Genomic DNA, 24,127 nt, shown 5'->3' with positions numbered 1-24,127 from the left:
TAACTACCAGATTCCCATATGTAATGAGAGAAATCTGGTGGGAGGTAATTGAATCATGGGGGTGGGTTTTCCCATGCTGTTCTCATGATAGTGAGTAAGTCTCAGGAGACCTGATGGTTTTAAAAACAGGAGTTTCCCTGCACAAGCTCTCTCTCCCTTTGCCTGCTACCATCTATGTAAGATGTAACTTGCTCTTCCTTTCCTTCCACCATGATTGTGAGATATACCCTGTAATGTGGAACTATAAGTCCATTAAACCTCTTTCTTTTGTAAATTGCCCAGTCTTAGGTATGTCTTTATCAGCAGCGTGAAAACAGACTAATACAGTAAATTGTTATTGGGAGTGGGGCACTGCTGAAAGATATCCAAAAATGTGGAAGCAACTTTGGAACCGGGTAACAGGTAGAGGTTGGAACAGTTTGGAGGTCTCAGAAGATGACAGGAAAATATGGGAAAGTTTGGAACTTTCCCTAGAGACTTGTTGAATGGCTTTGTCCAAGATGGTGACCACAATGTGGACAGTAAAGTCCAGGCTAAGGTGGTCTCAGATGGAAATGAGGAACTTGTTAGGAATTGGAGCATACGTGACTCTTGCTATGTTTTAGCAAAGAGACTGGTGAAATTTTGCCCCTGCCCTAGAGATTTGTTGAACTTCAAACTTGAGAGAGAATATTTAGGGCATCTGAAAGAAGAAATTTCTTTCTTTCTTTTTTTCTTTTTTTTTTTTTTCTGAGACAAAGTCTTGCTCTTTCACCTAGGCTGGAGTACAGCAGTGCAATCTTAGCTCACTGCAATCTCTGCCTCCCGGGTTCAAGTAATTCTCCTGCCTCAGCCTCCTGAGTAGTTGGGATTACAGGCATGCACCACCACACCCAGCCAATTTTTGTATTTGTAGTAGAGATGGGGTTTCATCGTGTTGGTCAGACTGGTCTCAAACTCCTGACACGGTGATCCTCCTGCCTCAGTCTCCCAAAGTGCTGGGATTACAGGCATGAGCCATTGCGCCTGGCCACTGGAGGTAGAAATTTCTAAGAAACAAAGCATTTAAGATGTTACTTGGATGCTGTTAATGGCATTCAGTTTTATAAGGGAAGTAGAGCATAAAAGTTTGGAAAATTTATAGCCTGACACTGTGATAGAAAAGAAAATCCCATTTTCTGAGGAGAAATTCAAGCTGGATGCAGAAATTTGCATAAGTAACAAGGAGCTGATTGTTAATCCCCAAGACAATGGGGAAAATGTCTCCAGGTCATGTCAGAGGTCTTCATGGCATTCCCTCCCATCTCAGGCCCAGAGATTTAGGAGGAATAAATGGTTTCATGGGCTGAGCCCAGAGCCTCTCTGCTGTATGCAGTCTAGACACTTGGTGCTATGTGTCCCAGTTGCTCCAGCCATGGCTAAAATGGGCCAAGGTATGGCTCGGGCTGTTGCTTCAGAGGCTGCAAGCACCAAGCTTTGGCAGCTTTCATGTGATGTTGAGTTTGTGAGTGCAGAGAAGTCAAGGATTCAGGTTTGGGAAACTCTGTCTAGATTTCAGGGGATGTATGGAAATGCACAGGTGTCCAGGCAGAAGTTTGCTGCAAGGGTGGGGCTTTCATGGAGAACCTCTGCTAAGGAAGTGTATATGGGAAATGTGGGGTCACATGGCCCATGCAGAGCCCCTACTGAGGCACTGCCTAGCTCCCTGACAGCTTACGCTGTGCACCTCAAAAAGTCACAGACACTAAATGCCAGCCCATGAAAGCAGCTGGGAGGGAGGCTGTACCTGCAAAACCACAGAGGTGGACCTTCCCAGGACCATGGGAACCTAGCTCTTGCATCAGTGTGACCTGGATATGAGACATGGAGTCAAAGGAGATCATGTTGGAGCTTTAAGATTTGACTGTCTTGCTGGATTTTGGGCTTGCATGGGGCCTGAAGCCCCTTTGTTGCAATGAATTTCTCTCATTCAAAAAGGCTGTATTTATCCAAGCCTATACCTCCATTGTATCTAGAAAATAACTAGCTTGCTTTTGATTTTACAGGCTCATAGGTGGAAAGGACTTACTTGCCCTGTCTCAGATGAGACTTTGGACTGTGGAATTTTGAGTTAATGGTGAAATGAGTTAAGACTATGGAGGACTGCTATAAAGGCATAATTGGTTTTGAAAGGCAAGGATATGAGATTTGGGATGGATCAGGTGTTGAATGATATGGCTTGACTATGTCCCTACCCAAATCCAGATTGAATTATATCTCCCACAATTCCTACATGTTGTGGGAGGAACCTGGTCAGAGGTAATTGAATCTTGGCAGCAAGACTTTTCCAGGCTGTTCTTGTGATATTGAACAAGTCTGAGGAGATCTGACGGTTTTAAAAATGGGAGTTTAAGCTCTCTTTTTGCCTGCTGCCATTCAGGTAACATGTGATCTACTCCTCCTTGCCTTCCATCCTGATAGTGAGGCTTCTTCTTCTACACAGGACTATAAGTCCATCAACAGATCAACCAGATAGAAAATTAGCAAGGATATCCAAGACTTGAATGCAGATCTGGACTGAGCAGACCTAATAGACATCTACAGATCTCTCCACCCCAAATCCATAGACTATACATTCATCTCAGCACCACATCACACTTACTCTAAAATTGACCACATAATTGGAAGTAAATCGTTCCTCAGCAAATGCAAAAGAATGGAAATCATAACAACCAGTTTCTCAGACCAAAGTGCAATCAAATTAGAACTCAGGATTAAGAAACTCACAGGAAACCACACAACTACATGGAAACTGAACAATCAACTTCTGAATGACTACTCGATAAACAATGAAATGAAGCCATAAATAAAGATGTTCTTTGAAACCAACGAGAACGAACACACAATGTACCATAATCTCTGGGACACACTTAAAGTAGTGTCTAGAGGGAAATTTATAGCACTAAATGCCCACATGAGAAGCAAGGAAAGTTCTAAAATTGACACCCTGTCATCACAATTAAAAAAGTTAGAGGCACAAGATCAAACAAATTCAAAAGCTAGCAGAAGACAAGAAATAACTAAGATCAGAGAAGAAATGAAGGACATAGAGACACAAAAAGCCCTTCAAAAAATCAATAAATCCAGGAGCTGGTTTTCTGAAAAGGTCAACAAAATAGCTAGACTGCTAGCCTGACTAATAAAAAAGAAAAGAGAGGAGAATTGAGAGGATGCAATAAAAAATGATAAAGGGGATATCACCACTGATTCCACAGAAATACAAACTACTATCAGAGTACAACAAACAACTCTATGCACATAAACCAGTAAACCTAGAAGAAACGGATAAATTCCTGGACACTTACACTGTTCCAAGACTAAACATGGAAGAAGTTGAATCCTTAAATAGACCAAAAACAAGGTCTGAAGTTGAGGCAGCAATTGATAGCCTACCATCCAAAAAAAGTCCAGGACCACATGAGTTCACAGCTAAATTCTACCAGATGTACAAATAGGAGCTGGTACCAATCCTTCTGAAATTATTCCAACAATGCATAAAGAGGGAATCCTCCCTAACTCATTTTGTGAGACTAACATCATCCTGATACCAAAACCTGGCAGAGGCACAACTAAAAAAGAAAATTTCAGGCCAATATCCGTGATGAACATTGATGCAAAAATCTTCAATAAAATACTGGCAAATCAAATGTAACAGCACATCAAAAAGCTTACCCATCATGATCAAGTAGGCTTCATTCCGGGGATGTAAGCCTGTTTCAACATAGGCAAATCTACAAACATAATCCATCACATAAACAAAACCGAAGACAAAAATGACATGATTATCTCAATAGATGCAGAGAAGGCCTTTAACAAAATTCAACAGTGTTTTTTATTAAGAATTCTCAGTAAACCAGGTATTGACTGAATGTGTCTCAAAATAATGAAAGCTATTTATGACAAACCCACAAACAATATCATACTGAATGGCCAAAAACTGGAAGCCATTCCCTTTGAAAAATGGCACTAGACAAGGGTACCCTCTCTCGCCACTCCTATTCAACATAGTATCAAACTGTCTCTATTTGCAGATGACATGATGGTATATTTAGAAGACCTCATTGTCTCAGCCCAAAATCTCCTTAAGCTGATAAGGAACATCAGCAAAATCTCTGGATATAAAAACAATGTGTAAAAATCGCAAGATTTCCTATACACCAATAACAAACAGAGAGCCAAATGAGCAAACTCCCATTCAGAATTACTACAAAAAGAATAAAATACCTAGGAATACAACTAAGAAAGGATGTAAAAGACCTCTTCAAGGAGAACTACAAACTACTGCTCAAGGAAATAAGAGATGGACACAAACAGGTGGAAAAACATTCCATGCTCATGGTTAGGTAGAATCAATATTGTGAAAATGGCCATGCTGCCCAAAGTAATTTACAGATTAAACTCTATCCCCATCAAGCTACCAGTAACATTCTTCACAGAACTGGAAAAAAACACCTTAAACTTCATATGGAACCAAAAAAGAGCCCACATAGCCAAGGCAATCCTAAGCAAAAAGAAAAATCCTGGAGGCATCATGCTACCTGACTTCAAACTGTGCTACAAGGCTAAAGTAATCAAAACAGCATGGTACTGGTACCAACACAGAGATATAGACCTATGGAACAGAGCAGAGGCCTCAGAATTAATGCCACACAACTACAACCATCTGATCTTTGACAAACTTGACAAAAACGAGCAATGGGGAAAGGATTCCCTGTTTAATAAATGGTGTTGGGAAAACTGGCTAGCCATGTGCAGAAAGCTGAAACTGGACCCCTGCCTTACACCTTATACAAAAATTAACTCCAGATGGATTAAAGATTTAAACATAAGACCTAGTACCATAAAAATCCTAGAAGAAAACCTAGGCAATACCATTCAGGACATAGGCATAGGCAAGGACTTCATGACTAAAACACCAAAATCAATGGCAACAAAAGCCAAAATAGACAAATGGGATTTAATTAAACTTAAGAGCTTCTGCACAGCAAAAGAAACAATCATTAAACAACCAACATAATGGGAAAAAATTTTTGCAAGCTACCCGTCTGACAGAGGACTAATATCCAGAATCTACAAAGAACTAAAAAAATTTACAAGATCAAAAACAAGCCCATCAAAAAGTGGGTGAAGGATATAAACAGACACTTTTCAAAAGAAGACATTTATGTGGCCAACAAACATGAAAAAATGCTCATCATCACTGGTCATTAGAGAAATGCAAATCAATGCCACATTGGGATACCATCTCATGGCAGTTAGAATGGCAATCATTAAAAAATTTGGAGACGACAGATGCTAGAGAGGATGTGGAGAAATAGGAACACTTTTATACTGTTGGTGGGAGTGTAAATTAGTTCAACCATTGTGGAAGACAGTGTGGCAATTCCTCAAGGATCTAGAAACAGAAATACCATTTCACCCAGCAATCCCATTACTGGGTATATAACCAAAGGATTATAAATCATTCTGTTACAAAGACACATACACACGTATGTTCATTGCAGCACTGTTTACAATAGCAAAGACTTGGAACCAACCCAAGTTCCCATCAAGGATAGACTGGATAAAAACGTGGCACATATACACCATGGAATACTATGCAGTCATAAAAAAAGATAAGTTCATGTCCTTTGCAGGGACATGGATAAAACTGGAAACCATCATTCTCAGGAAACTGACACAAGAACAGAAAACCAAACACCTCATGTTCTCACTCATAAGTGGGTGTTGAACAATGAGAACACATGAACATAGGGAGGGGAACATCACACACTGGGGTCTCTTGGTGGATAGGGGGCTAGGGGAGGGATAGCAGGGGGTGGGGATATTGGGGAGAGATAACATTAGGAAAAATACCTAATGTAGGTGACCGGGGGATGGAGGCAGCATACCAGCATGGCATTTGTATACCTATGTAACAATCCTGCAAGATCTGCCCATGTACCCCAGAACTTAAAGTATAAAAAAATAAAGAACCTAGCATCTCTTAGAAATGTAGCCTAATAGAAGTGACTTGGGGACCTATAAGAATCTTAGTGCATCTTTCCTACTCCTTGGTCCATCCTTCTTCAGCCTGGAATTCATAAAAGAATAAACTATCAATTGAAGGCAATCTGATAACAAAGAGAGAGGAGCACACTCAGTAATTTGAGATTAAGATAGAAGAGGTATGTTTTATTCAAAGTTCAATATCCATTTATTTTGAGGATAAAAGATGTCTGTGTTGTGACTTATGCATGCTGTGAAAAAATGCTAAGTGTCTCGATAACTAATGTTAGTAAGGAAACCTTCACCAAGTTGGGGCAGAAGCTCATGAAATGCTAATCGTTGAATTCTAGAGTGAGAATCAATTTCAGATTTTCATGTTTTTGAAACATTTCAAAGGACTTAATATTTTGGTTAAAAGTCTATAGATTCTGAGCATAATGATAAACATATTTCTTTGCTATGATTCATCTCTGAGGTTTCTTTTCTTTCTTACTGCTTTGGCTTTCCCATTTGCTTTCGTCTTCCCTCTAAGCATCAGATTAAAATTTCATTTCTTTACCTTCTTTAAAAACTGTGACTGTAAATGTACTCGTTTTGTGGTAAGTGACAAAAAAGCATAAACCTTAAGCTCAAAAGACAATTCTTTCAAATCTCCTCCTTCAATAAATGAGTTTTCAGAGCTTTAAAAAGACTGTAAAGAGAGTATGTTTTCCCCAGCCACTGAAGGTATGATGAGTGGTGCATCCTGAGAGTAAATGAAAGAGATATTTCAGAAAGTCTGAAGAACAACTACAAAGGCTTAGTTAGGGACTACATGCTAACAAGAGGTTTAGGCAGTTAGGTGAATGACAGTGGATCAAATTAATCCTATAAAATGACAAGGACAAACACTGGGGAACTCCATTGTGAAATGTCTTAGAGTAAAGGCTTAGCAAGAAGTCAGTCTTGCATAAACATCAAAGCCAAACTATTTTAGAAAATAAATTACCAAAGTTGATTTATTTTTATGTGAGAATAGTTCTTTAAAAATTATTTTAGAACTTTTTCTTGAATATCAATATTGATTTAGCTAATAGGACATGTCTTTTTTTTCATCTTTATTCAACAATGACTTCAAAAGAGGGGAAGGAGACTCAGAAGGAGCAATCACAGACTACGAGCACAAAATGACTTCAAAAACTTTTGCATTTGAACACAAAAGTGAGTCAATAAAACCATAGCCCCCTTCAATTTGTAATTCAAACACATAAAATAATTTGACTTCAATAAGCAAGGCAAATTCTCATTTACTTGGAAATTTCTCAGGTACTACAGAAAGTCAAAGAAAGTACTTAAAGGGAAGAAAACATGTGTCTAATTATTAATAAAATTATTGTTGATCCAAAGCATTGTTGAATGGAATATTTTCAACATCTGAAACATATCTTGATACAAAATGCAATCTTGTTGAGTAATTGCAAAAGAAGTGTTGGCTCTATATTAAGAAATCTGGATTCAATGCATAAATATATGGATTTAATATTTTTGTATTAGACAGTTTTCAAGAAACTTGGTATAGCCAAATTCATATATTGTTTCATTTGCAATTCTTGAGTCTGGTAAATGTAGCTACAGAGAAAACATATTTGTTAAAAAAGCAACCATGCCACTTGCTCTTTTTAAATTGCTTTGCTTCATTTTTAAGAATTTTAAAAATGGGTACTTGGTGTGCATAAAACAGCAACTGTTGCTCATTCTGTCTTTGCCTCTACTCCAGGGAAGATGTGTTTTGAAAAGGAATACATTAGAAATGCATCAAAATACATAATGCAATGGAAATGAGCTTTACTATTTTTTTTTAATCCCCCATTCCAAGCATTTTGTCTGCCCTGCAGAAGAAGATGCCTCTCACAAAACCTTCACAGTCACCTATCACTGTGGCCACATTCACAGCTTCATCTAGGCACTTGCTATGGATCAGGAAATATGATAGAACTGTAAAGAACAGGCTATCCATCATTAGAATAATAGCAGGGTTTTGGTTGAGAATAAACACAGTTGAATTATTTGTAAGGATGTGGAATAGATGAGCTGGTTAGAAAGAATACATCGTCAGATAACTTTTTCCTTTTTCCTCTTTCTTCTATGTCACAATAATTCAAGAAGGTCATTTCAGCTAATAAAAAGGGCAAAGTGAAACACTAAAAATTAAACACTTGGATCTCAAATATGTACTGAGACTTCTTAAAGAAGTTTGAAAGATCAAAAGTCTAAATAGAATATATTATAAACCACAGAATTTGGGATTAATCAATGACCAAAGATCTCTGGGAATTTTGAAACGAAAACTGATAAACAATTGTTCCACATCACTAATACACCCAAACTTATTTTTAAAGAAAGCAAAACAGTGCTATGAGCATTTTGTAGTTCCTTTTCCCTTTATTTTTGTTTACATATACAAATATTTAAATATTTTTTAAAATAAAAAATTATATTTGATATATTTATAATGTACGTGTATATCTATAATATACGTTAGAAAAATATTATAACAAACATTGGTGAACCCATCAACCAACTCAAAAGCTAAAATGCTACTCACCTACTCATATACACTTTGCATGTCTATCCTACATTTCCACCAGAGAAAACTACTGTAGTTATTTATTTACACACAGACACATGCATATATTCACATAGGCACACAAACACACAAATATATGTAGCTTTTTTGACATATGCATATAAGCCAAAGTCAAATATAACCTAATTTTGTTTCTGTTGAGATTTATAAAAATAGTTTCATAACTTCTATAGTCTTATGGGACTTTTCTGTTTAACATTTTAAGATGCATCCACATTTTCCAAATAGTTGTGTTTTATTCACTAACTGCTTTGTCACATTTGATTGAGTAAATATAACGCCATTTATTCATTTGTTAAAGTACATCTGTGTAGCTTCTGTATTTTATTATTAATCGTACTGTTCTGAATATTCTTGCATGTGTATTAAGCACGTATATAAGTTTTCTGATGGTTCCTACATAAAGGTAGAATTATTGGTTTGCAAGGCACATGAATGTTTAACTTTACAGAATAGTATCAACAGGTTTTCTAAAAAATGTCCAAATTTGCAATCTTAGCAGCAATTTGTAAGAATTTCTGATGATTCACATTCTCCCCAGATTGTTATATTTCTTAATTTTTTCCCACTCTAGGGGGTATACATAATAATTACAAAATGATTTTATTAATTAATAGTTTCTATCTCATTATAGTCTACATTACATTTCATTTATTGCAGATTTAACAAATTTTTTTGAGTGCCTACTATCTTGTCATGCCAGACCTGTATCGGCTCTAATGAGAGGGCGCTGTGTGTGAGAGACTGGAGAAGAGACCCAGAGCCAGAGGATGAGACATAAGGTTTATCAAAAGAACTTACATATAAGGCACAGCCGAGACAGGAGAACCATTTGTAAAAAGATGCAGTTTTGTGCCATTTGTAAGAAGTATAAAGTATATAGATCAGGGGCATCTGCATTCTCAGAGGATGCTTAAGTTACGGCTATCAGGTGTGTCTACCTTGCCTGGTTATCTTGGTATCCTTCATTTAAGTTATTTCTGTCAGGTATGTCTGCCATACGTATGTTCTAGGAACTGCTAATTATGCTGTAGATTTAACACTAATAAAAAAAAATCACTGCCTTCATGAAGATAAAGTTTGAATATGGCAGAGACTGAAAATAAACATAATAAATAAGTGATTTATATAGTACATACGAAGGTAACAAATGTCATTGAGAAAAATAAAGTGAGATAGGACTCCCATACAGAGAACCAGTTGAAGTTTCCAATATAGTAGTCAGGGTTGACTTTTGTATTAAGTCATTCTTACATTGCTCTAAAGGAATACCTGAGACTGAGTAATTTATAAAGAAAACAGGTTTAATTGGTTCATGGTTCTGCAGGCTGTACAGGAAGCATAGTGCTGACATCTGTGTCTGGGGAGGCCTCAGGATGCTTTGATCATGGTGGATGGTAAATTGGGAACAGGCACATCTCATGGCCGCAGCAAGAGCTCTTGTGAGGAAGAAAGTGGAGTGGGTGAGGTGGGGGATTGGTAGATGCCACACACTTTTTAACTACCAGATCTCTTGTGAACTCAGAGTCACAGCTCACTTAACACCAAAGGGATGGCCCAAGCCATTCATGGGAGATCCACCGGATGATCCTAACACTTCGCACCAAGCCCTACTTCCAACATTGGGGAAAACATTTTGACATGAGGTTTGGGCAAGGACAACTATCCAAACTACATCAACTTCTCTGTGAAATAATTTTAACAAGGACCTGAAGTACATGAAGGCTTTAGTGATGTAGCGGAAACAGCTAGAGCAGGAAGGATCCTGGTGTGTTTGAAGAATATCTAAGACGCCATTATGTCAGGAGCCAAGTGAGTGAGGAGAGAGTGACAGGAGATGTGATTGACAGGTAATTGCAGAGCCTGATCCTCTAGCATCTTGCAGTCAATTTTAAGGATTTTAGCATTTACTTGGTGAAATGTGAATCTATTGAGGGATTCTGAGTACAAGATTGACATGTTCTGAGGCCATGGGTAGAAGTATGAAGTATGGAGGAGAACAGCTGGGAAAAGTTAGAAAAAATGTGAAAGATGCTGGTGGGTTAAGCTAGGGTAATAAAAGAGACGGTGGTAGAAATTGAAGAGTATATATATGTGTGTGTGTATATATATATATATATATTTTTTTTTTTTTTTTTTTTCACCAGGTTTTTACCTGCACCTACTCAGCTATCTCAGGACCAACTTGAGGCTGAAGAAAAGGCAAGATCCAAGAGATCATGGCAGACCTCACTGGTCTCCTCGAGAAGATTACCACTCCATATGGACCCTGGAATGGTTGGGTACCTCAGTTATTAGAGGATTTTGGAAATGGAGGTGTTTTCCAGAGATCCCTGTGGCTTAGTATCCACTGGATATGGAATGAAAGAAAAAAACATCGAATATGCTGGCCATTCAAGTGGATTCTGAAGGAAAAATTAAATATGATGCAATCGCTCTACAATAACAGTCAAAAGACAAGGTCATTTATAGCAAATATACTGACCTGGTTCCAAAAGAGCTTATGAAAGCAGATGATCCAGACCTGTAAAGGCCTGATGAAGAAGCCACTAAAGGGACAACAAAAAAGAGTAGCTTTAGACAAATCTGTATCACACAAGGTTGCCGCAGCCATGCCAGTTCAGGCAGCTGACAAACTGGCTCCTGCTCCGTATATCCGATACACACCATCCCAGCAAGGAGTGGCTTTCAACACTGTAGCTAAACAGAGGGTTAGTCAGATTGTAGAAATGCAGAAAGAGCCAATGGAACCTCCAAGGTTCAAGATTAATAAGAAAAGTCCCTGGGGAACACCTTCTCCTTCTCCTCCTGCACCTGTTAAGCATTCTCCTAGCCGAAAGATGACTGTAAAGGAACAATAAGAATGGAAGATTCCTCTTTGTATTTCTAACCAGAAAAATGCAAAGGGTTATACAATTTCATTAGATGAAGGTTTGGCTGCTGATGGAAGAGGACTACAGACAGTACACATAAATGAAATGTTTGCCAAACTGGGTGAAGCCCTCCACATTGCTGATCGGAAGGCTCGTGAAGCTGTGGAAATGTGTGCCCAAGTAGACAGAAAAATGGCTCAGAAGGAAATGGAAAAACATGAAGGGAAGCTTAGAGAAATGGTCCTGAAAGCCAGAGAGAATGGAGCTGGGATCAAAACTCATGTGGAAAAAGATGGGGAGGCATGTGAGAGGGATGAAATCCAGCTTGGCAGGCGAAGAGAGAGACAGTGTGACTGGAATCTTTCCAGGGCAGGTCCTGTTAAGAGGTCGAAACTTCAGAGAACTGAAAATCGGGCTATCAGTGAAGTCATTGCTCTCGGTGTTCCTAATCCTCGGACTTTCAACGAAGTTTAGTACGACCAAAGCCTCTTCAACCAATCCAAGGGTATGGACAGCGGATTTGCAGGTGGAGAAGATGAAATTTATCATGTTTATGATCAAGCCTGGAGAGGTGGTAAAGCTATTGCTCAGTGTATTTATAGGTCCAGTATAAATATGGACAAGCACATGTATGGTTATGACCTAGAAGCCGGAATAAAGACCAAAAGATTTGCTCTTGACAAGGAGTTTTCCAGTTCAGACTGTAGGCAGAGAGACTGAGAAGGACCAGTACAGTTAGAGGAAGATCCTTTTGGTTTGGACAAGTTTTTGGAAGAAGCCAAACAGCATGGTGGCTTCTAAAAGACCCTCAGATAGCAGCCACCCCAAGGAATGTGAGCATGAAGGCAGGAAAAGGAGGAAGGAGTAGACACAGTTCTCTTCAAAGCGAATGAACTATTATTATCCATAACCCTAATGCAAGTCATATGGGGAAACGCTTTATAAATGGTCAGGATAAAAACTAAATCTGGGTGCCAGATCCCAGCACTACTTTTATTATTTGACAGTGGGGAGGATAGAAAATACTACTTTGAATTATTTCGTTTTTTTAAAAGAGTGGGTTGTGTTTGTGCTTCTCCCGCCTTTCAGCTTTTCTAGAACATGCTGCCCCACATACAAAATCAAGACCGCTTCCTTTTGTGTGACACTAGTAGTTTGTGGTTAATATTTTGTGTAAGAACAGATGCATATAAGTTACTGCAACCACAGTGAGTAGGAGGATGTTCACATATTGGACCTGTCCTGCCAAATAAATTTTGTCCCTGTTTTAATTTGGAGTGGGCAAAGTAAGCTCTTGCTTGGTGCAACTGTTGGTTGCAAATAAAAACATCTAGACAAAAACTAAATGAGATATTCAGTATTTTGGACATACAAAAGTATTTGTCTGAAATTCAAATTTATCTAGGTGTCTTATATATTTACCAAATCTGGCAACCTTATTTCTATGTAGATTAAAAATAAAAATAAGCTTTCATAAAAGCAGTTTGCTATTCTAAAGCAGCACTTAGCCATCTGACTTAGCATATTATGTAATTACTTCAATTGGTTAGAATCTAGTTAGTAACAAATAAGAAAGCAATACATGTCAATTTGGGATATTTTGTTTATGTACCTTCTTTATGGATCTTTAACTGGAATGCTACACAACTTTGGTATATGAAATATCATTTACACACAAAATGGAAATACGTAAGACAAGAAAAACAAGTTAGAAAAAAATGAGTTGCTTGTATTAGGTCAGGATCTTCTCACCTAACAATGATCAGGAAGTAAAAACTTCTTTCAATTGTCTGGGTCTAAATTCATTTTGAGCAACTTACTCAAGATTATTATGATACTATGTATTTAAGTTGGATATTAGTGGAGGAAGAGGACACAACCCCACAACACAGCAATTAACTGGAAAATAGGAGTTCAGGACCAGAGAAAATCTTGATTAACAGGTGAAATAGCTGACATTTTCAACTATTCTCCATTGCCATCAGTCCAGGCCCAGCTCCCTTAACTACCCTTGCTATCATCTGGTAAGAATTCCTGGAATGTTTCAAAGTGGGAGTGATGATAAATTCTCAGTTTCTGAGAAGTTTATTTTCTAAATAGAATTTTTAAAATCCCATTTTCTACAAACAAACTCACAATTATGTTGTAAAGAACAATTCCTAATAATTCTAAAACTGTCTTTGGAATTTGTGTCAAACCAAATGGAAAAGTCACATAATGAATGAAATAGCTTTTTACATAGCCATGGGCTGAATATGCAAATGAAATTATACAGTTAATTATCTCAGGTAATAGTACAGTTTGAGAATAAATGAGAGAAACTTTACTAAATTTCAGTGATTAGGTAGGTTTTTTATTATGATTTGCTAAAAGCCATCCTCTACCTCCCAATAAGACTCCTCCACCCTCAGTTTAACTCTTATTTCTGAAAGTCAGAGCAAAACAAAAAATAAAACAAAAACAAGATGTAAAAATAATATCAAGTTTTTCATTTTAATGTACACTTACGTTAATTTTTAAAAGAATATTTAAGATAAAATGAACAGTACGTTTTTTATAATATTTGATCTTACTAATGTGCTTTAATTAGAAATGGATGGCTATTACCAGGAAGTTGAATTCCAGTCTGTTTTCTACAATTTGTCACGTTGGTAGAAGATTAAACTTCAATATGTCGAGTAGCAGAATATTCTTAAGCCCTATAGCATTAATGTTAACACTAACTATAAAGCACTCTTGCCAGTGAACAGCAAATGTCTCACTTTCCAAATTCATTCATGTATTTTGGAAATAATGTTGTTTGTTATGTCAAATATGTATCTTTTTTTGTTTACTTATATTTTTGACTTTTTTTCAGATTTTATAATAATTTTTCCTTTCCTTCAATGGTCTCATACGTGAATATACCAAATACTTTATGTCAAATTATCTGTTAACACAGGGTTTATAATTATCATTGTAGAAAACTTCAGTTAAATATTGCTCATTATATATTAATATAGATACTTATTACCTAATATGCATTACTTTTGCTATAATAAACGTGTCTATAAAGAGTATTATTGAGCAGGAAGCACTTGTTTCATATTTTGATTTTGGCAGTGCTATGGTCAATCACAAGGCAAAAAAAGTCTAGGAATCTAGAAGTGTTTTTTGCTAACACCTTTGAATAAGGGATGGAAAAAAAAAACCTTTCAATCTGCGATTTAATTTTCCAGAGGGAAAATTTAAGGATCTTCCTTTGGCCCATGAATTGATTGCTAATTACTTATTTGACATTTAATATATTCTAACTGCTATGTTGGATGATGTACAATATAGTCTGTATCCTAAAGGACTTTCGTATTTATTTGGAAAGAAGACAAAGACTTGTGGCCACGTCAGGTGTACATTTAACTGTATTAAATATAATTGCATTATATTATGAGCTGATAAAATCCTAAATAATTTAGTATATATAATTAAAGAATAAGATTCTTATAATGTACTAGCAGAAAAGTAGAGACAATCAGGGCAAAAGGAATTAGACAAAGTCATCAAAGGAGGCTTCACAGAGAAGGCAGGACATCAGCTATGTCAAAAATAATATTCAAATTTGAAGCAGGGAGGAAAGCACAGTTTATTGAATAAATATTTCTCTAGCCAAGCAGCCTCAGCACCTTGGAATCATCTTTAAACTCTTTTATTCCCCTTTGCCCTCTCATGTTGTTTGGCTGTGTCCCCACCCAAATCTCATCTTGAACTGTGGTTCCCTTAATACCCACATGTTATGGAAGGAACCAGTGGGAAGTAACTGAATCATGAGGATGGGATTTTCTTGTACTGTTCTCATGACAGTGACTAAGCCATATGAGATCTGGTTATTTTATAAAGGGGAGTTCCCCTGCACATGCTCTCTTGCCCGTTACCATGTAAGATATGACTTTGCTCCTCATTTGCCTTTTGGTACTATTGCAAGGCCTCCCCAGCCATGTGGAACTGTGACTTGATTAAACTTCTTTCCTTTATAAATTACCCAGTCTCAGGTATGTCTTTATTCACAGTGTAAATTGGTACTAGGAATGGCATACTGCTGTAAAGATATCTCAAAATGTGGAATTGATTTTGGAACTGGATAATAGGCAGAGGGTAGAACAGTTTGGAGGGCTCAGATGAAGACAGGAAAATGAGGAAAGTTTGGAACTTTCTAGAAACTTGCAGGGCTCAGAAGACAGGAAGATGTGGGAAAGTTTGGAACTTCCTACCTAGAGACTTGTTGAATGTCTTTGGCCAACATGCTGCTAGTGATATGGACAATAAGGTCCAGGCTGAGGTGGTCTCATATGGATATGGGGAACTTGTTGGGAATTGGAGTAAAGGTCACTCTTGCTATGCAAAGAGACTGGTGTCATTTTTCCCCTGCCCTAGAGATATGTGGAACTTTGAACTTGAGAGAGATAGTTTAGGGCATATGGGGGAAGAAATTTCTAAGCTGCAAAGCATTCAAGAGGAAGCAGACCATAAAAGTTTGAAAAATTTGCAGCTTAATGATGCCATTATAAAGAAAAACCTGTTTTCTGGTTAGAAATTAAAGCTGGCTGCAGATATTTGCATAAGTAACAAGGATCTGAATAATAATCACTAAGACAATGGGAAAACGTCTCCAGGTCATGCCAGAGAAACTTGAAGCAGTCACTCCCATTCAGGTTTGGAGGCCTAGGAGGAAAAAATGGTTTTGTGGAACAGGCCCAGGGCCCCCCTGCTCTGTGCAGCCTAGGGACTCAGTGTCCTGTGTCCCACTCACTCCAGCCATGGCCAAAAGGGGCCAAGGTACAGCTCAGTCCATGGCCTCAGAGGATGCAATCCCCAAGCCTTGGCAGCTTCATGTGGTATTGAGCCTGAGGGTGCATTGAAGTTGAGAATTGAGGTTTGGGAACTTCTGCCTAGATTTCAGAGAATGTATGGAAATGTCTGAATGTCTAGGCAGAAGTTTGCTGCAGGGATGGAACCTTCATGGAGTATCTTTGCTAGGGCAGTGTGGAAGGGAAATGTGAGGTTGGAGCACTCACACAGAGTCCCCATTGGGGCACTGCCTAGTGGAGCTGTAAGAAGAGGGCCACCATTCTCTTGACCCCAGAATGGTAAATCCTCCAACAGCTTGCACTACATACCTAGAAAAGCCACAGACACTCAATGCCAACCCGTGAAGGCAGCCAGGCAGAAGGCCGTACCTCACAAAGCCACAGGGGTGGACCTTCCCAAGGTCCTGGGAGCCCACTTCTTACATCAGTGTGACCTGGATGTGAGACATGGAGTCAGAAGAGATCATTTCTGAGCTTTGAGATTTGACTGCCCCACTGGATTTCGACTTACATGAGGTCTATAGCTCATCAGTCTTGGCCAATTTCTTCCATTTGGAAAGACCGTATTTACCCAATGTCTGTACCTCCACTGTATTTAGGAAGTAACTAACTTGCTTTCGATTTTATAGATTCATAAGTGGAAGAGACTTTCCTTGTCTCAAATGACACTTTAGACTGTAGACTTTTGAGTTGATGCTGAAATGAGTTAAGACTTTGGGGGACTGTTGGAAAGGCATGACTGGTTTTCAAATGTGAGGACATGAGATTTGGGAGGGGCCATGGTAGAATGATATTGTTTGGCTGTGGCCTTACTCAAATCTCATCTTGAATTGTAGCTCCCATAATTCTCACATGTTGTGGAAAGGGCCCAGTCAGAAGTAACTGAATCATGGGGGCAGGTTTCTCCTGTGCTGTTTTCATGATAGTGAGTAAGTCTCACAAAATTTGATGGCTGTATAAAGGGGAGCTCCCCTGCACATGCTCTCTTGCCTGCTGTCATTAACATGTGACTTTGCTCCTCATTAACTTTCTACCATGATTGTGACACCTCCCCAGCCACGTAGAACCATGAGTAAATTAAACCTCTTTCCTTTATAAATTACCCAGTCTCAGGTATGTCTTTATTAGCAGCATGAGAACAAACGAATACATCCTCACATCTAATCAATTGTCAAGCTTGTTGGGTTCCACCTACCCAGTATCACATCCAATTCTTCCCATTCTCATGATCTCTAGGCTAAGTCTCATTCTCTCAATTAGAGTTCTGAAAGGGCCTTCTAACTTGCCTCCTTGGCTTCACCATGGAGTTTATGCTCCTGCCTCTCCTTTCACTATTGCTGGTTCATGCTTTTAAAACACAGTACAGATATGTCCCTCCCTGCTGTGCTACAAATTAAGTGCAGTCTCAACTCTGGAATTTTATAGTCTCCATAGCAGGATCATAACCTATCTCATGGTCTACAGGTCATTGTTTTCCTGCACATATATTTCATATTTCTGATTCATTCAACTCAGTTACTGTGCTATGTACAGCCTGCACAACATGTTAAGACAGAGTTCTTAGCTTTAAGAAGAAACCTAGTATGTGATGTAATTACATTAAACAATGATAATCCAGTGGGTTTAGTGGAATTACATAGATACAAACATGGCAGCACAGGAAGGTAAACTTCACCTAACTGGTAGTAGAGGAGTTGGTTGACAGAAAAACTTCTAGAAGGAAGTCTTTTTGTTATTAAACAAAAAGAATAGCCAATTTATCATGTAATCAAGTATTTTAAATGAATTTAATCATTGGATTATCACACCACTTTTGTGAGGAAGTTACCATTGTTATCCACTATTTATAGATGAGAAAACAGCAAAATCCCAAAATACAAAAACAGTAAGACACAAAGATGTTAGGCAATTTTCTCACAGCCCTGGAAGTAGAGGTTGATGTTACAGGATTTGAACCTCAGCAGGGTGGTCCCAGAGTCTGCAGGTTTAATCAGTTTTTTATGCCTCCTTCTTACCTGCTTAGCATATTCTACTTCTGACCTGTTCATGTGGTTCCCCCTTGTGATGCTTCCCTCCACCATCCAGACTTGTCTCCTTATTGAATTCTTACTCATCTTTTATGGTTAATCATAAAGGTCACCTTTACTTATGACCACGCAAATGCACCTTTTCTACTATTCTACTCCAGCTCTTTAACACTTTCAGTTATTTATCAAATTCCAACATATATTGTGTTGGTCTATTCTTCTGTTATTATAAAGAAATGCCCAAGACTGGGTAATTTAGAAATAAAAGAAGTTTAATTAGCCTATGATTCTTCAGGCTTTACAGTAAGCATGGTGCTTGCATCTGCTTCTGGTGAGACCTCAGGAAACTTTCAGTCATGGTGGAAGGTGATGGGGAGCCAGTATGTCATGTAGTGGGAGCAGGAACAAGAGAGAGATGGAGGAGGTCCCAGATTCTTTAAAACAACCATATTTCTCCTGGCCTAACTGGGTGAGAACTCACTACCATCAAGGAGATAGTGGTAAGCCATTCATGATGAACCCATAACCCAGTCACCCCATAAGCCAATCACCTCCCACCAGGCCCCAGATCCAACACTGGAAATCACATTTCCAGTTGAGATTTGGAGGGAACAAACATTCAAACCAAATCTTATTGTTAGGATCTCTACACCTACCTGCTTTTTATGAGATTATAAGCTTCTTGACCACATCTTTATTCACTCATTTATTCAGCTGAATTCATTCATTCAACGCAGTTACTAAGCTATGTACAGTCTGCACGACAAGTGAAGTTAAGACAGAGTTCTTAGCTTTTAAGAAAAAACCTAGTACGGGATGTAATTACATTAAGCAATTATAATCCAGCAGGGTTAGTGGAATAACATAGATAGAAACATGACAGCGGAAGAAGGTGAATTCTACCTAGCTGGGACTAGAGGAGTAGACTGACAAGAAAACCTTCTAGAAGTAGTAAATGTTGAGCTAAGGTTTTAGTATTGACTTCACAGGTGAAGAGAAGGATTATGTAATCAGCAGTGCTACCAGACCATGTTCCCTCATATAGTAAGTTCTTAACAAATATGCATAGAATATAATCAAATTAAAATTGTTACATGAGTTTTCCTGTTTGTCATTCATATATTCTGCTGCCATGCAGACACAGTGAGAAGGACTTAAAAGCCATTGATCAGAAAAGACTTTATACAAATGAAAAGTTTCTTTTTTTTTAAATCCTCTGTCAAACAGTCCCACAATTGCACATCATATTTAATAGTTTGGCAAACATTATGGGCTTTGTAGTTTTTATTTTCGTTAAAAGCTCTGTATTTTTTTTAGAGGTTGCTAGATAAATATGTGATAGCACTCCACGCAGAGTGCACAGAACAGAACGTTTAAGGATAAATCCTAACAAGCTGAGGGGATAAAAGATTTTTTAAAAATCAACTTGCATTTCAGGTTTGTCTGGGCAAAAAAAAAATAATAAAAGGAATAGAAATGGCTTTTATTTAGTCCATTCAATAATTCAAATTACTAGAGAACAGTAGTGGTATAATCCCCAGGCAGAAAATTCTCCCATTTATTTTTAAAAATAATTTTTATGCCGATGGTCTATTTCTACCACTTAATGAAAGCTGAAGATCGATGCTTCCCTGGTGAGCACAAAGAGCTGGCCAAATGTGGCTGCAACACAGGTGACACATGTCAATACCTGCGGAATTATACAGCATAATAAAAATAGGCAGCCAGAGTTGGCTCTGGTGTTTTAACATTAAAAATATATTGTAAAGATATGAGGGAATGTCTGTTCCCAAAGATTTTTGTACCAGGAAAAAGTATTGTAGATATTTCCAGTCTACATGCACTCATATATTTTTTAAAAAATAATATTGGTGAAAATTGAGTGTCTATAATATTGAATGGATATGTAAGATTTTTACATGAAATTTATTTAAATAACTTTCTGTTAACACAGCATTAAAGAACAGTATTTTCCATGGCATATGCCCACATTTGTGCATTAATCATAGCAACCTAATTTTCCAAAGATTTATTTATATAAGTGCTTTCTTTGTAAATGTTACATTAGAAAAAAATGTACACATTTATATAACCTTTTAAATCAACGACTGCTGGCAAAATGAATGGAGGAGACCAAAGAAATGTGCCAAAGTGGTTTGGAAATGTAGTTAATCTTAGTGCTGTTTATAAAATTCATTTTAACTTTGATGTCTGATTACATTGCAACACTTTTTCAAGACTCCATCTGGTGCTATAAGTATACTGGGTAATCTGTGCTGAAAAGGGAATTTGGAAAGTGTTAAGTACATTGCCTCATGTGGATCTTTGACTAGGCTTTTTAGGCAGATGTACTTTTCTGAGTGATTAAAATCTGGTGAACTTGACCTTACCTCTTCATCTTGTGCACTGGAGGCCAACTTTTGCAGAGTAGGCCTTCTTACCAGGGCCTTTTTAGTGGATGTTCATGAGAACAAAGAAACCTCCTCCTAGCATGGTGAAATGTCTTGTCATCAGACAGATTATTTTTCACTTTCTAGATGCATTATTTAAAGGAGCTGATGAAATTGACCAATTGTTTTGATCTTAGATGAACAAAGGCTACAAAGATAATGCTAGAAAAAAACAACAAGAACAATCATAAACTTCCTAATGACTAAGGGAAACTTTTAATTAGTCATTCAAATTATTTTAAAAATGAACAAACTCACTTTTATCATCCAGGTGTCATATTTTCCCAATTCTCTTGGTAAATCTTTTCTTTGATTTGGCTTGTTCATATGAACCTAAATGTTGTAATTGAGTGGCAAAAATAGTTGTTTTCGCTACTTAAGTTCTGGATTATCTTTATAGATGCTTTACTTTAGAAATACAAATATATTTAAAACTGAGAGAGATGCCAGCACAACCTATTTCAGTCACTTTTCATGTTGACTTTCTGAGGACAATTAAAGAAAATTCTTCCTCTATTATATTCTTTTTTTTTTTTAACCCTCTGGGCCAAATTCTTTATCTAGATTACACTACCATCTGTTTTCATTTGTTTGGTATTTAGTTACAGTTGTTTCACAGGGCATATTTTTGAATAATAATTAATAGAAGTAAATCAAACCTTTCAGAGAATTAATTCTCATGTGGAATAGCAAAACCAGATGAAAATATGTCTGGAAATACCAAGTTAATTTTCAAAGTAAGGAATAGGGATTTTGCCTTGTGGCCTTGATCAAGGTCAATAGGACTCATGTGGGTAAGTCTTGGCACGGTGCTCTGAAAATGCTATCCCCTACCAATAGCTAAGGAAACTGGAACTAGGTAAAAGACATCAGGAAAACACAGGGGCATAAAAGGAAGAAAACCTAGAAACCCATATTTTGTAAAGCTAGAATAACATGCTGTATTAAATCATTTAGTATTTTTGGCAGTATACTGAAGGTAAAATTTTATATTCCAAAGCAACCATGACTAATTCTTCTACCTGCTGTTCCCTGGGTTTCTATATTATTTCACTGCTGTTTTCTTTCCTTGGCTCTGCTGACTGCAGCTTTCCTCTCTTGGGAAAAAGTGATGAAGAGTCTGAGTTTTCATTTTTTGATATGGTCTAAAAATTTCACTGCTAATCTCACTTTGAAACCGATGGAGTCTCTGACCCCGGAAGAAATATTTAACTAAATGAGAAGCAGCTTGTGGGAAAATGACAGGGGAATCATTTTATCATGCTAATGTACATTTCAAATCCAAATGCAAAACATGATGGTCAATAGAGGAAAAATCATCTGACAAAGGCCATAATGCCAGGGAATATTACATAAAAAACTCATTCAGTTCATGGTAACCAGTGTCTCAATTAGATATAGTGTAATAAAAAAGTAAATTTTAATGCCATTAAATTAACTTAATTAACGTTGAGCTACTATTATTTAGCATAATTTAATACTTGTTTGAACTCTTAATGAACAAAAGGTTTAACAGGATCTGTAATTTTTTATTGGCTATGTCTAGAAATAGTTTTGCAGAATTACTAATAGTACATCTTATTACATTATACTATAGAAGGTTATCTATATTGCTTATATTTTATTATAGAATGATAATTATTTTGCAGGCATAGTCCGAAACATGGTCATCCTCTGAGAACATTATTTTCCTTACAGATCTGTCCAGTGGAAAACTCACTCTCTAAGGTTTTTTGCTTTTTCTGAAATAGGAAGTGTTATCATTCTCCCAGGCTTACGTTTTACTTTAAAATTCACAAAAACTTTTACAACATAAATCTGAAACCATTTGTTATCTTTCTGCATCTTTTTGTCATTTGCCTTTCATTAACATTGACATAAAGTAACTTTACATAAATAAAACATGTAAATTTTCATTTACATTTCAGGCATTTATTGAGGACGTTGATTCCTATCTCACTGTCCTTTTTATCCCTGTTATCCTGTGTGATTTCAACATATAAATCTCCCCCAAATATTCTGAGTCTCATCACTACTTATTTCCTCTATGCCATGACTCACTTATATCTCCATGAACTTTGTCCTCCCCTGAAATTGAGTATCCACACAGCAGGATTAGATGGCTTAAACTCCATTACCTTCTTTTCTGAGTACAGCATCACTTCTTTTCAGACACACCTGCACACCTATCCTTGATCTTATTGAATCTTTCAGTCCCTTGACATCCAACATTTTCTTCTAGCCTCTAGGTTTATTTTAGGCATTCCTTCCTTTTCAAAACACGTAGTTCATCAGTTCAAGAGTCCATTAGCTACCAGCCTCAATCCCTTTGTCTCCTTGCCTTTCTGTGTCCTTCCCTATAATCTTGCAAACTTTGAAGACTTGTCTTCTTCTTCCTGTGTACAAGGACAGATAATCGCAAAATTTAACAGCTATTCTCTCATTTATTTCAGCAATGATGTTGATCCTTCAATGAACATATAAAGCACCTAAGTCTGCAAGCTCCCCTGCAGACTTAGACCACTACGATCTTGACTGCTATATCAAAGAGAAGAGTAGAAGCCACCAGGCAGGAACTTAAAGCATATTAAAAACATGCAGAAAACAGAAAAACAAACATCACACGTTAAAACACATTGAAAACATACAAAGCACAAGAAATAAAAGATTTATCTCAAGATTAAACAATACATTATGTCATCAGTTTATCCTTATAATAACCCTGTGTGTGTCCATGTTTAAGCTTTAATTTGACCAGTGAAATTCAGGCTCAACAATATTGAGGGTTTTGTCTAATTTCACATTGCTAGTGGTAGAGATCAAGCCATTTCAAGTTTCTAGATTAATTTTACCATATTTTGTTAATCATCTTTTCATATGCAAATTTTCTAATAAAAAGGGTATGTTCCTTATTCATTGTATATATCAAAGTGCTTAGCCCCAAACCTTATAAATAATTACTTAATCTACATATTTTACAACAAAGCAGTATACAAAAGCCATATGCTTTATGGCAACAATATCCATTTCTTGACTGATCATGAAAATTCTAATTGGATACTATTGTTCTTAAAATTAAGAAGTGACACTTATCGGATTGTCTGCCTTTATTCTTAATTTTTTCCTTCAGTTTGCAGATATGTACAACTATAATCTTGACATCCAGATAGACTAAAGGGATGAAACAATGTCTGCAGGAAAGATACATATGTGGAAATCATTAGGATCATGTAGGAATTATTTAAGAATTTGAGCTCAGGTAAGAGGCACATATGTTATTTATTGTATGTTATTTATTTTACTC

General features: G+C 37.2%; 1 pseudogene; it reads left to right on the top strand.

Moving 5' to 3' along the window:
- The first annotated feature begins 10,602 nt into the window (after positions 1-10,602).
- LOC108305941 lies at positions 10,603-12,373 on the top strand (annotated as a pseudogene).
- Positions 12,374-24,127: the final 11,754 nt, after the last annotated feature.

Source organism: Cebus imitator, unplaced genomic scaffold (assembly GCF_001604975.1).
Source record: "Cebus imitator isolate Cc_AM_T3 unplaced genomic scaffold, Cebus_imitator-1.0 Scaffold3, whole genome shotgun sequence".
Lineage (NCBI taxonomy): Eukaryota > Metazoa > Chordata > Mammalia > Primates > Cebidae > Cebus > Cebus imitator.
Note: the sequence above shows the minus strand (reverse complement) of the source record. Positions and strands in the feature narration are given on the sequence as shown.